Raw genomic sequence first — 14,031 nt, 5'->3', positions numbered from 1 at the left:
TTCTTCAAGTTTTTTTTTTAATTTTCCGACATCTTTGTAGTATTGTTTTGAAAATGTATAACACTGTGGATCTGGCTTATGTGAGTTTGTGGTGTCTTGTAAGCAATAATGAAAACTATATTTTAAAGCTTTTGATGTGAAATGCCATTCTTAAATGTTCTTGTGAATCTTGTTAGAAACAATCTGAATTAGTATGTTAGTGTTATTAACACTGAAGAGGACATAATTGTGTACCACGATATCTCAATATATGATGTCATTACGATATGATTCTATTAAAAAGGCGATAAATTGTCATATTGAATTACCACCCAGTGTGTCGACGGTGGCACACGAGAACTACCAAAGTGTTTTCCAGATTTCCAGTGGCCAGCATTGTGAATGCACGCTGCCCCCATTTACTTTACTTCATCGAGACTTTTCTCCGATTTTTGATCCTCCGTTCGCCATGGAGGCATGCGAGAAAAATCAAATTTTCTTTAAGAATTCAAGGTAGCGCGGGGCGATAAATTGAAACACAAATGGTCATTTTGGGGGTGAAGTATTCCTTTAAAGACATCACCCCGGGTCCTGAGACATGCTGGGCATAATCATTAGTTGCAGCCTCAGGCCATGTCCACACTACTACGTTTCAATTTGAAAACGCATATATTGTTTTGCTACGTTTACACTGAGCATCCACACTACGTCAGAGTTTTCGAGCACCGAAAACGGATAATAATATCCTAGTAGTACAAAGTTATCAGTATAGATAACATGTTAAAGTGTGATATTTTGGTAAAAAAAATGTTTGCTTTGTCTTCATTCTTCCTTTGCTCTGCCAAGAGGATGTGCATCCTGTTAAACTGGATGTGAGAGATCATGAGACGTCTGAGGCGTTTGTTTGTGTTTGCCACTCTGCCTATTTTCACACGCTGCTCTATGTAGTAGTGGGCGTGCAGCATTTATCAATATGATGTATAATAGAGCATTTATTATATGTCCTGCAAATCCTACAAAAATTATATTGAAAACAAAGAAATACGCGTGCAGAGAATGCACTGTGTCCATCTCTTGTCATCGAGCCTTGACTGCATGCAGACTCGAAAACAGAAATGATTTCACACCAAACCAGTTTGTGTTAATGTGTCACAGTGTGTTAGTCCAATGAGCTGACACTCCACATAAACAAGCCTCATGTTGTTATTTCTGACTACATTACCCATGTACACTAAACTATCATTATTATCTTATCAACATAAGTCATATTGTAGATGTCTGCTTTAATCACTAGTAGCTAGTGAGCCTACCATAGCTTATATCTCCTATCTAATATTATCTACACGTCTAAGCGTACAATTAAAATGACAGAACAATGCTCACACAGTCACAGTACAATAGTGTTAAGAGATTGTAGAAAAATATGAAAGCATAAAAGTATAACCATCACAACATATAACTTGTTTACACTTTTTATTACTTTTTATATAAGAAAGTCACTCAAGCCTCATATAATTCATCCTGTTCAAACAGGATCAAACCAGTTAAACATCCTGATGTTGATCCAGAAACAGGATGACTCATGTGTGAGTGACGCATGATTTTGAGGGAGGTACAAACCTCAGACCAGCATAAAAAGCAGCTGCAAAACTGAGAGAACAGAGTCTTCACCCTTCGGGGTGACTGGAGTCTTCACCCTTCGGGGTGACTAGAGTCTTCACCCTTCGGGGTGACTGGAGTCTTCACCCTTCGGGGTGAGTAGAGTCTTCACCCTTAGGGGTGACTAGAGTCTTCACCCTTAGGGGTGACTAGAGTCTTCACCCTTAGGGGTGACTGGAGTCTTCACCCTTAGGGGTGACTGGAGTCTTCACCCTTAGGGGTGACTAGAGTCTTCACCCTTAGGGGTGACTAGAGTCTTCACCCTTAGGGGTGACTAGAGTCTTCACCCTTAGGGTTGACTGGAGTCTTCACCCTTAGGGGTGACTGGAGTCTTCACCCTTAGGGGTGACAGGAGTCTTCACCCTTAGGGGTGACTGGAGTCTTCACCCTTAGGGGTGACTGGAGTCTTCACCCTTAGGGGTGACTGGAAGACCCTTCTGCTATCAGAGAGACAGCTTTTTCTCCAGTTTAGAGACTGGACTGCCCTTCTTTCATAGAAGACCCTGTAAGACATTCCTGCTTTCAGAAGACAGCTTACAGTGACTGATATCTTTTACACCACTTAGACTTTCATTGAGTTGAAATTGTTTTATGTAACTGTTTTGAGAAAACTAATAAAACCACAGCCTTACCATTTGTAAATGACTGGGACTCAAACTGAAGACTCTGTTTTAGATTAAGTTACCCCTCTTCCCCTGTCCCGGAAACGTGTGATACATAAGTGACAACTGACTCTACTAGAGGAGCTTACGGTAAGTTCCCTGGGAGAAGACTTGGCAGTGTTAGTCAAAAATGGTGAGAAAACTAAAATAGGCAGTAGTAAGGTACAGACGTTCTACGTAACTACTCATACTGTGTGTTAGGGTTACATCCTACTGAGAGCGCCTAGGGCGTAGCCGTACAAGACTCTCAGAAAGACAATAATTCCGAAATCCTAATGATTCAACTACGGGGTGAGATAAAAGGCTGAAGGTACATTTCCGACTCCTCAGAGGGACACTAATCCTCTGATGTTGTTACTGACAGAGTTACCATCATGTTAGGTGCGATCCTGCCCTTCTTTCCGTTGGGCAGGACCCGCTCACGCTACAATAGTTTGCAGTGTAAAACACGCAGTGCGCTGCTGAAGCAGGCTCTGTACGAGTAGGACAACTGCCTGCTAATTAGCAACCAGGCTAGCCTTAGTTAGCGCTAGCTGACGTCAAACTACGACAACTCTAACAAGTGCTGTCGTTGGCCCACTGAGCGCGACGCTTACTCGATTGGGAACCAATCACCACAGAGCAGCTTGGCATTCTCTATGTCATCGTGGCAGAGGAAGCGGAGCTGGACTTCACTGAGAGCTGTGGGAGGCATCACATCACTCATTCACACCTGCGGAGACCAACAGAGAGCAAAGAAAGGTATGTTAATGGTGTTTTGATCGAGTTCTGCTGTTGTTTAACGCTGCCCCCATTTACTTCACTTCATCGAGACTTTTCTCAGTTTTTTTTTATCCTCCGTTCGCCATAGAGGCGTGCGAGAAAAATCAGATTTTCTTTCAGAATTCAAGGTAACGCGGGGTGATACATTGAAACACAAATGGTCATTTTGGGGGTGAAGTATTCCTTTAAAGATGCCACCCAGGTCCTGGGACAGGTGCTGGGATATTTTCAAATGTATTTTAATAATCATTAGTTGCAGCCTCAGGCCATGTCCACACTACTACGTTTCCATTTGAAAACGTATATATTGTTTTGCTACGTTTACACTGAGCGTCCACACTACGCCGGAGTTTTCGAGCACCGAAAACGGATAATAATATCCTAGTAGTACAAAGTTATCAGTACAGATCAAATGTTTTGCAGTAGGATCTTTGTTTACTTTAATTTGCATTTTTTTATGAATTAGTTTCTTTGTTAAAGTGTAATATTTTGGCAAAAAAATGTTTGCTTTGTCTTCGTTCTTCCTTTGCTCTGCCAAGAGGATGTGTATCCTGGTAAACTGGATGTGAGAGATTATGAGATGTCTGAGGCGTTTGTTTGTTTGTGTGTGTGTGTGTGTGTGTGTGTGTGTGTGTGTGTGTGTGTGTTTGCCACTCTGCCTATTCGATTGCACCGTGTCGTTTCAGGTCCCTGAATAATACAGGTACGTTCCTGTATTATTGTGCCTCTATCAGGAGGTCTGAAAGGAAAAATCCACAGTGCTGTCCCTCCCTGACATGGCTTTGATCTTCATTCTCAGTCATGAGTGTGCAGCCAGCGTCCACTTTATTATTTTCACTATATTTTTCTATCCAATTCTCCTTAAAAACCTTTGTCTCAAACAAAACTACAAATGTTTAGTATATAATCAAATGTAAAAAAATAGTTTGGGTGAAAGATTTCAGTACCTGAAGTTACAGAATATTTTGTCTGTCTTCATTATATCTGATAAATTAGATACATATTACCAAAAAAAGGTAAAATACGTCATTATTAAAATTCTGGTATTTTTCCCGCACAGGACTTGATTTGGCCGTGCGTACCTGTTAGTGCATATGAGTCTGTACTGATAACTCCTTTTTGTACCACTATAATAGTAAGGCTGTAATATATTTTGAATAATTGATTTATTGTTTGGGCCATCATTACATCAAAATATGTCACTATAAATCCACTGCAATGCAAGGAAACGCCGCTAATTCTCACACGCTGCTCTATGTAGTAGTGGGCGTGCAGCATTTAGCAATATGATGTATAATAGAGCATTTATTATATGTCCTGCAAATCCTACAAAAACTAGCTTGAAAACACAAAAAATATACATGCAGAGAATGCACTGTGTCCATCTCTTGTCATCGAGCCTTGACAGCATGCAGACACGAAAACAAATGATTTCACACCAAACCAGTTTGTGTTAATGTGTCACAGTGTGTTAGTCCAACGAGCTGACACTCGACATAAACAAGCTTAATGTTGTTATTTCTGACTACATTACCCATGTACACTAAACTATCATTATTATCTTATCAACTTAAGTCATATTGTAGATGTCTGCTTTAATCACTAGTAGCTAGTGAGCCTACCATAGCTTATATCTCCTATCTTATATTATCTACACGTCCAAGCGTACAATTAAAATGACAGAACAATGCTCACACAGTCACAGTACAATAGTGTTAAGAGATTGTAGATAAATATGAAAGCATAAAAGTATAACCATCACAACATATAACTTGTTTACATTTTTTATAACTTTTTATGTAAGAAAGTCACTCAAGCCTTATATAATTCATCCTGTTCAAACAGGATCAAACCAGTTAAACATCCTGTTGTTGATCCAGAAACAGGATGACTCATGTGTGAGTGACGCATGATTTTGAGGGATGTACAAGCCTCAGACCAGCATAAAAAGCAGCTGCAAAACTGAGAGAACGGAGTCTTCACCCTTAGGGGTGACTAGAGTCTTCTCCCTTAGGGGTGACTAGAGTCTTCACTCTTAGGGGTGACTAGAGTCTTCACCCTTAGGGGTGACTGGAGTCTTCACCCTTAGGGATGACTAGAGTCTTCACCCTTAGGGATGACTAGAGTCTTCACTCTTAGGGGTGACTAGAGTCTTCCCCCTTAGGGGTGACTGGAGTCTTCACCCTTAGGGGTGACTGTAGTCTATTTTCGCTTTTACGTCTGTGAAGCACTTTTTAAACTGTGTAATATGTAAATAAAGTTTATTATCATTATCTTTAATGTTATTATATTACCGTGGGCATGAACATTAAACATTTGAAAATGCATTGATAAATATGTTTGGAAGTGTTTTCATCTTCTGTTACCTCTGCTCTCCCTGACCCTGAAGCCTTCTCTCTCCTGTCCGCTGATATTGCTACTGATCTTCTCCTCTCCACCCTTTCCTCTTCTTTGGACAACCTCTGTCCCTTCACCTCCAGGCCTGCACGGCCAACCCCACCTGCCCCGTGGCTGTCAGACTCAGTGCATAATGACAGACGGAGCCTAAGAGAGGCTGAGCGTAAATGGAGAAAAGGCAAACTCCCGGGGGACCTTCTTAACTTCCAAGCTCTTCTTTCCACTTTTTCCATCACTCTATCTACTGCTAAAGCTGCTTTCTTTCGCTCCAAAATCCTAACCTCTGCTTCCAATCCTAAAAAAGTCTTCGAAACTTTCTCTTCACTCCTCCAACCCCCACCCCCTCCTCCTACTTCCTCCCTTCTCCCTGACGATTTCGCCAACTTCTTTGACAAGAAGGTAAACTATATCAGATCCTCCTTCTCTCAGCCCCCCTGTCTACTCTCTCCCTGTCCACCCTCTCCCTCTCTACCATCTCCAGCTCTTCCCCCACAGCTCTCCCTCCCCTCTCCATGCCCCATCTTACCCTATCTTGCTCCCCTCTCCCCTAACGAGGTCCTCAACCTTGTTACATCTAACCGCCCCACCACGTGCTCCCTTGACCCGATCCCCTCCCCTCTTCTTCAGTCTATTGCGACTGAACTCCTTCCTTTTCTCACCCACCTCATGAACACATCTCTTGTTTCAGGATACTTTCCCACGGCTTTCAAGACTGCTAGAGTCACCCCCCTTCTGAAGAAACCATCACTTGACCCCTCTGATGTCAAGAACTTCAGACCGGTGTCTCTTCTACCCTTTCTTTCCAAAACACTTGAACGTGCTGTCTTTACTTAACTATCCTCCTATCTCCACCAAAACAACCTCTTGGACCCTCACCAGTCCGGGTTCAAAGTGGGTCACTCGACTGAGACAGCCCTCCTTGCGGTGACGGAGTCGCTTCATGCAGCGAGATCTAACTCTCTCTCCTCTGTCCTGATTCTCCTGGACCTGTCTGCGGCGTTTGACACTGTTAACCACCAGATCCTCCTATCCACCCTCGAGGGGATGGGCGTTTCAGGCTCTGCACTCTCCCTGTTTGCATCCTACCTGACAGGTCGATCCTACCAGGTGTCATGGAGGGGCTCTGTGTCGGAACCACGCATACTGACTACGGGGGTTCCGCAAGGCTCAGTCCTGGGCCCCCTTCTCTTCTGGCTCTACACATCATCTCTGGGTTCTGTTATTCGCTCGCATGACTTCTCCTACCATTGTTATGCCGATGACACCCAGCTGGTCTTGTCATTTCCCCCCGGGGACACTCAAGTGGAGGCACGCATCGCTGCGTGCTTGGCTGACATCTCGAAGTGGATGACGACACACCACCTCAAGCTCAACCTGGACAAAACCGAGCTACTGTTCCTCCCGGGGAAGGGTTGCCCGCACCGAGACCTGTCCATCACCATTGATGATACCGTGGTGACGCCAACTCAGACTGCGAGAAACCTGGGTGTGACCCTGGATGACCAACTGTCGTTCTCAGCAAACATTGCATCGGTTACACGCTCCTGCAGATTCCTGCTCTACAACATCAGGAGGATTCGCCCCTTCCTCACTGATGGGACGGCGCAGGTGCTAATCCAGGCTCTTGTCATCTCCCGCCTGGACTACTGCAACTCACTACTTGCTGGAGCCCCGGCGCTGGCCATCAGACCTCTGGAGCTTGTCCAGAAAGCTGCAGCTCGCCTGGTGTTCAATCGCCCCAAGTTCTCCCACACAACTTGCCTTCTCCGTTCTCTACACTGGCTACCTGTAAGAGCCCGCATCCAGTTTAAGACTCTGGTGCTAGCCTACAGGGCAGTGAAAGGAACAGCTCCTTCCTATCTCCAGGCCATGGTCAAGCCCTACACCCCGGCCCGACCACTTCGCTCTGCTACCTCGGGGCGACTGGTTGCCCCGTCGCTCAGAGGTCCCTGCGGCCGTTCGACCCGGTCGCGGCTGTTTTCTGTCCTGGCCCCACAGTGGTGGAATGAACTCCCCACTGACGTCAGGACGGCAGAGTCGCTGCCCATCTTTCGTCGCAGGTTGAAAACTCACCTCTTCAAGAAGGCCTACCCTTCCGCTTAGCACTTACTTAGCATCTACTGTATTCATACTAGCTTATTGCACTTATTGTTTTTATATTAGCTTGTGGCACTTATTGCATTCGTTTGTTTCTGCACTGTACGTTGGCTCTGGTTTATGCTCTTAGACGCTTGTTTGAGGTAGGGACATGTACTTATTACTTCTGGTGACTAGTTGTTCTCTCGAAAACCGATGTTGAATACTTATTGTAAGTCGCTTTGGATAAAAGCGTCTGCTAAATGACTGTAATGTAATGTAATGTAATGTTTGAAGAGACGCCCAAGGTAACCAGTTGTTTCAGTTCACCCCAAACCAAAACGTTCCCTGGACACTGACGAGGTATGACTTAATGGATAAATACCTGAATGACTGATACTTTTCTAAGAGTAAGTGGCGGATCGCGTAGCGTGACCATCTTTAGATTTATTACTATTTTGCTCGAGAGAGTTCGAATCCAGGTTGTTGCGATCTTTCCATAAATATATTTTCAGAATCAGAATCAGAATCAGCTTTATTGGATACGTATGCGTGCGCATACATGGAATTTGACTCTGGTTACATATTACTCTCATCGTACATACACACATATGAAATATATACAATAAACAAGAGAAATATAAGAAAAAAACATTCAACAGCTATATACAATATAAGTATAAATATATCCCAAACAAAAAGTGTATGTATATAGTATATATATATGATACAATTCTTCAATGTAGTTCTTCATACGTGGCTGTGATGTAGTGCTCACTTATACAATCGTAATCCGCGTAATGAATATGAGATGTGGTTTATAGATCTCCAGCAATATGTTTGTGAATGTTTGACGAATCTGGCGACAGAGACAGAAAACAGCTGCTGCGCTCGGAGGAGAAACCAGTAGGTTCAAAAACCAGTCGGGACGTAACACCGGCACTGGAGGAAAGTCGAGGAGAATGATATTCCTAGGGTATCCAGCGATGCGGCCGCTACTCCGGACACAGCATGACCAAACACCAGTTTGTTCCCGACTCTCAATGCCGTTTCATTACTGTCACGATGCTACACAGGCTGCTAAGCTAGCCAAAGCTCTCCCTGCTTAGATAACAGCTGGATGTTTTCTTCCTGTTTGTGGCTGCTACACTAATGACGTCACGCAGCGTTTCCTTCTGTGATCAAGTCGGTCGGTGTTAAACACAGCAGCGCTTTATCGCCCCCTGCCGGGCTGAAACCACATAACCCAAAGAACCCACTGTCCTGTTTCCTTACTTCTGTGCTGCAACCAGTGGTAGAATAATAAGTAATACTCAAACCTTTTTCTTGAGTAAAAGTAGCAATATTACAGTGTATAAATACTCTGTTACACGTAAAAGTCCTAAAATATAGCTTATTTACTGAGAACCAAACGTAGTAGCTATTCATTGTGTTGAATGTCCCATTTCATTATAATGTATTTTATAATACTGGATTATCGTAACTGGTGGGTTTATGTGTAATTGTTACTAATGTTGCAGCTGGTAAAGGCAAAACTCATTTTAACAAATGTATATGCTGAGATTTAGCATGATCTATATTAATACATCATATTTTATAAATGTATTTTTTATTGTTATTAACAATCTGAAGCTGCAAAGTAACTAAAGCTGTCAAATAAATAAAGTGGAGTAAAAAATTTGTACTTCTGAATTGTAGTGGAATAGAAATATACAGACGCACAAGATGGATGTACGGTGCATGGATATGGATATACTCAAGTAAAAGTACCTCAAAAGTACAGTAGGCCTACTTGAGTAAATGTCCTCATTCCACCACTAAAAGCCACTTACTGATTCCATCCATCACAGCACAATAGAACATTTTCTGAGGTCTCAATAACGGCACACCCATCATCACACTATCTCTGCCCATCTTTTGAAATATGAATGAATTTTGAAACAATGTGAAACTTAAGTTATTAATGAAAGTATAAAATGTTTTACCGTCAATAATTATCTTTAATTATTTCTACCTCAGCAATGTCCCATCTTATGTGAAGGAAACATAACAACCATGTTCCACTATGATCGCTACATGACATTGATGTTCATATATTACATGATTATATTTAAGAATGCATCTACCTCTGAACAGATAAATTAATAAGTGTATAAGTAAGTCTATCCTTCAGAAAACAAGTGTGTCTTAAGACGACACACATTATATTTCCAGGCTGTAGTTTGGTTCACCTCATGTTTTTACGGGAGATATTACTTTACATTTTGGCGTGAAAACCATGTAAACATGACTCAATAGAGGAGAGAGATTTCATCACACATGACCTCAAATCAACTTCCTTTATCACATATTCACCATGTGATGCCTTCTCACTGCTGCTGTGAACACCGCAGGTAAAAATAGCCTCTGTTGATCATCTGCACACTCTAGTTCCACATTCATCTACTGTCAGGTTCAATGTGTTTGCATGCAACCCTTACATGGGAACTGACAGAAAATGTATTTCATTTAGCAGTACACACTCTAAATGTCACACAGCAGGGGCGGATCCACACGTTGTGAACATTCGGGGCTCAGCCCAAACCTGGTGGGGGGGCCGGTCATTTTTTAGTGACCTATTTACGGCAGCTTTGTGCACGCAAGCAAATTGAGATAATAGAACAACTAAAATCTATACATCTTTCGGTAAAAACATGATAGTTGCCAAGGAAACAATCATCCTGTAGAGTCTACATGCTGTATTGTATCTTCTTGTTCTCAAACTGTATTCATCATTCTCAAGTCAAAAATTGTCTTATGTTACTATTTCTTAAATTCCATGACATACTTAATTAGGCTAGGAATTAAGCATTAATGATCTGGAACCTATTTTTGTTACACAGTTGGAGAACAATTCTTGCAGATTATCTAACATTATACACAGGGACTGGTTTTGCTTGATCTTTAATAAGATGTTACTAACAGAATAATGATTCTCCTGCTGGAGTAATAATTTACCCAGGATGCCTCTGGAAAAAGCAGCACATGAAACGCCGGGTTGCCGACTCAGAGTTATAAAAACTTGCAGGAATAGAGATCCTGCTGCGTGTGTCCAGGGGTGCAGGTGTTGGTGCGTCTCTGACTCCCACAGCAGGGCAGAGAGTCTTTCAGGCTCCTCCAGCATGCAGTATAACTATTACATGCTAACTGTCCATGTGTCATACAATCAAGATTTAGAATGATGTATTTTAAATATACACACTAATGTGACCTCTTTGGCTCAGGATGCGTTGGGTGTGTGCGTTGGGCATCTTGTTGGTCCTGCTGCATCTGTCTACCTCCCTGCTGCTGGGAGCCTTCAACATCCAGACATTTGGACCCCAGAAATCCGAAGACGCGACTCTCATGAACATCATCAGCACGGTCTGAAAATGTTTTATTTTTCTTTGCATCCAATATTCCTTTTTTCTAAGACTGTATCTCATCGATATAAAGAGGATATATTTTGAACAGCGCTGAGTAACGTTAAAATACCACAAGGTTTACCCGACAGCTGGCCTCCCTTCAATTGCAATAAGTTGGTAGCACATTAGAAAGCACATTAGAAGTATGAGCATGTCGTTAGATTTAGTTACAATACTGTATTGTTCAGAGGCTTTTGGAGATTAAAGGGGCACTCCAGCTATTCTTTTTCAAATCCATAAAGTTGGGGGACTCACAAGAGGTAGATTAAAATAAATTATAATAAATAAATAAAAATGGATCCTACATTTCCCATAATTCAACCATTAAGCATTTTATAATTTCTTTAGAACCTCCTTGGATGGTAAATGTCTTTTAAATACTATGTGCCCAGTTTATAACGCAGGTTTTCCATTTGTACTGTCCAAGCCCAAGCTCATATTACCCTGATGACACTATATATCACTATGACATCATCAGGGCTTATTGTGTCCTCCAGAGACACTCGAGACACAGGTAGTACTTCCCATGCAGGACTCAACAACAAGGGTTGCCCGCTTGCCCGGGGCAAGTAAAATGCCCCGTCGGGCTAATAAATCTTGCAACTCACTTGCCCGATTGTAAAAAAAAAATGAAACACGTTTTTTTTTCGGGAGCTGACGATGGAAGTAGCTAAGGGGGGAGCCATTTGCTTCCTCCCCATCTCTGATGAGAGTTGCACATGCGCGAGGAAATGGGGGGTAAAGACAAAGTTCTGTGAACTGAAGCGCAAGCGAGCACCTCAAATGTGTTTAGTATTAAAACAGTTTAGTAGTTTAATGATGTTAGAGGATGTGGGAGAAACTCCAGATTAATTTACTGACTTTGGTCTTTGTTAGTATTTGATAACAACAAAGATTAAACAAGTTATATGGGGGCAAGTGATTAAAACAAAACATTAACGTTGAACCCTGTTATGACCAGTGAAGCTTTTAAGTGAGGAATTAGTGAAGTACCCCTTTATTACCTAGAACAATAACCATCACAGATTATTTAATTTGACTGGAAAAGGAGATGTTATGTTGGTTCACCTCTTTTAGTTCTGTTTCTCTTTGTTTCAGGAGAACTCTACTTGAATGGAATGAAACTAAACAGACCACTAATATAATAAGACGGCACTGCAGCAAGAACTCTAATCAGATATGTGTTGTTTTCTGTTTCTCAGATTGTCTGTCGCTACGACATCATTCTGATCCAGGAGGTCAGAGACAAGCAAGTGCCAGTGACCGACAGACTCCTGAAAGCCGTCAGCAAGTTAGACTAACCACACACCTTATATAGTGCTTATATTACTACACACAGAATATAGTGACCTTCTGTAGAAGTTAAATTGGACGGCTCATGAACTCACATTATGATTTGAGACAAACTAAATGATGCTCTACATCTGTGTGTGTTTGTGTGTGTTTACGCAGATGTCCTGCGTGTAGTGGTTTCTCGTACAAGGGCATCCTCAGCGACCCTCTGGGTGCTGGTTCACACAAGGAGAGATATCTCTTCCTCTACAGGTAAACAGAGAGAGGCAAAAACAACCGATCCTCTGCAGGAATCCTCCGTTGAGACCCCACATCAGTGACCAGACAACAAACTATTTATCTTTTAAAGTTATACTTCAGATCTGCACAGTGTCTTTGTCCTTATTGTCAGCGATTAGTGCCAGAAAACTACTTATGTAAAAGTAGCCAACATTACAATTCAAATACTCAACTACAAGCATTCAACATCATAAGTATTATCAGAAAAACATAAAGTATCATTCTACTCATTCTAAGCTAACAGAAACTCAACGACTCGTAGTTTCAGGTGATGAAAACATGCAACAAACATCACTCTGCCAATAGATCCCCCAAAATCCTTCACACTGTTCCTTTTTGAATGCAAATGACTTGCAGATGTGTTGTGAAAAATTAAAATCCATTTGAAATTCCCATTTTATATGGAATGTCACATAATTGCATAACATGCACAATATACAGCATAGCCCAGCATACTATCTACTATATAAATAGCCCACTTTAAAAACACCAAACACATCATGAAATCTAATTTCTGCAAAGAATACTGATGAATACAGAGTACGTTTTGGTCCAGCTGTATTTAGTAATACAGTCTTCCTTTGGTAATTATACGTAAATTTGTTGGGCAAAAAAAAAAAACATGACACATCTGCACATTACATTCATCCATTCACACATTCAGGACCGGTCAAGCTGCTCCCGAGTGGTCACAGGACCGATAAACGACGATGATAAACAACTTGTGAAAATGCTCCAGCAATGCTGTGAATAGCTGACTACAAGAAAGAGTTGATGAGCTTTAACCGCTTTTTGAAGACTACTTCAAAAGCAATGTGTTTACAGGAAGTGAGAGATGTGGTTAAGTACTATCTTTCCTCTGCAGGGTGGGGATAGTGTCCGTGGTTAGATCCTACACCTACAACGACATTCCCTACGGTTTCTACACTCGCTTCAGCCGGCCGCCCTTCATCGCTGAGTTCTCCTCCACACAAACCGGTAGGCTCTGAAAGAGTGCGGCAAAGAACAGAGAGCGATAACTCTTCCTCACTGTAGGACGCCAGTGATGTAGATTGCCTCTCTCTCTCTAGGCGACCAACTGAGAACTAAACACGTGTGTGAGAGATTCTGAGGTCACGATCCGTTGGTCACCAAGGCCCCTTTAGAAAATGTTTTGTCTTCAGTAGAATTCTGACTGCCATACAGTATTTATGTCCGCCAAATAGGGCCGGCAACTCTGTGCTGCCACATTTAAAAGACAGTGAGCTCACTTTTTTGTTGTATGAATCATGTCTGCCATATCCAAAACATCAACTTGTCTCTTGTCATCTCGCATTTCCCTCTTCGTTCACTCACTCCTTTCTCCTTCCTCCTGTTTTATAGCTGTGGGGAAGTTTGTTCTGATCCCCCAGCACACCTCTCCAAACGACGCTGTGAAGCAAATCGATGCCCTCTATGACGTGGTGGCTGATGTCAACACCCGCTTGAACACCAATGTGAAT

General features: G+C 42.2%; 1 protein-coding gene across 1 annotated transcript in view; it reads left to right on the top strand.

Annotated features, from left to right (window-relative positions):
- The window catches only part of LOC142940553 (deoxyribonuclease-1-like), a 113,223-nt gene that overhangs the window by 97,769 nt on the left and 1,423 nt on the right, over positions 1 to 14,031 (top strand). The window lies entirely within an intron of this gene.

Source organism: Anarhichas minor, unplaced genomic scaffold (genome assembly GCF_050575085.1).
Source record: "Anarhichas minor isolate MPS153535 unplaced genomic scaffold, ASM5057508v1 ptg000007l, whole genome shotgun sequence".
Lineage (NCBI taxonomy): Eukaryota > Metazoa > Chordata > Actinopteri > Perciformes > Anarhichadidae > Anarhichas > Anarhichas minor.
The sequence above is the reverse complement of the archived record's forward strand: the minus strand, read 5'-3'. Positions and strand labels throughout refer to the sequence as shown.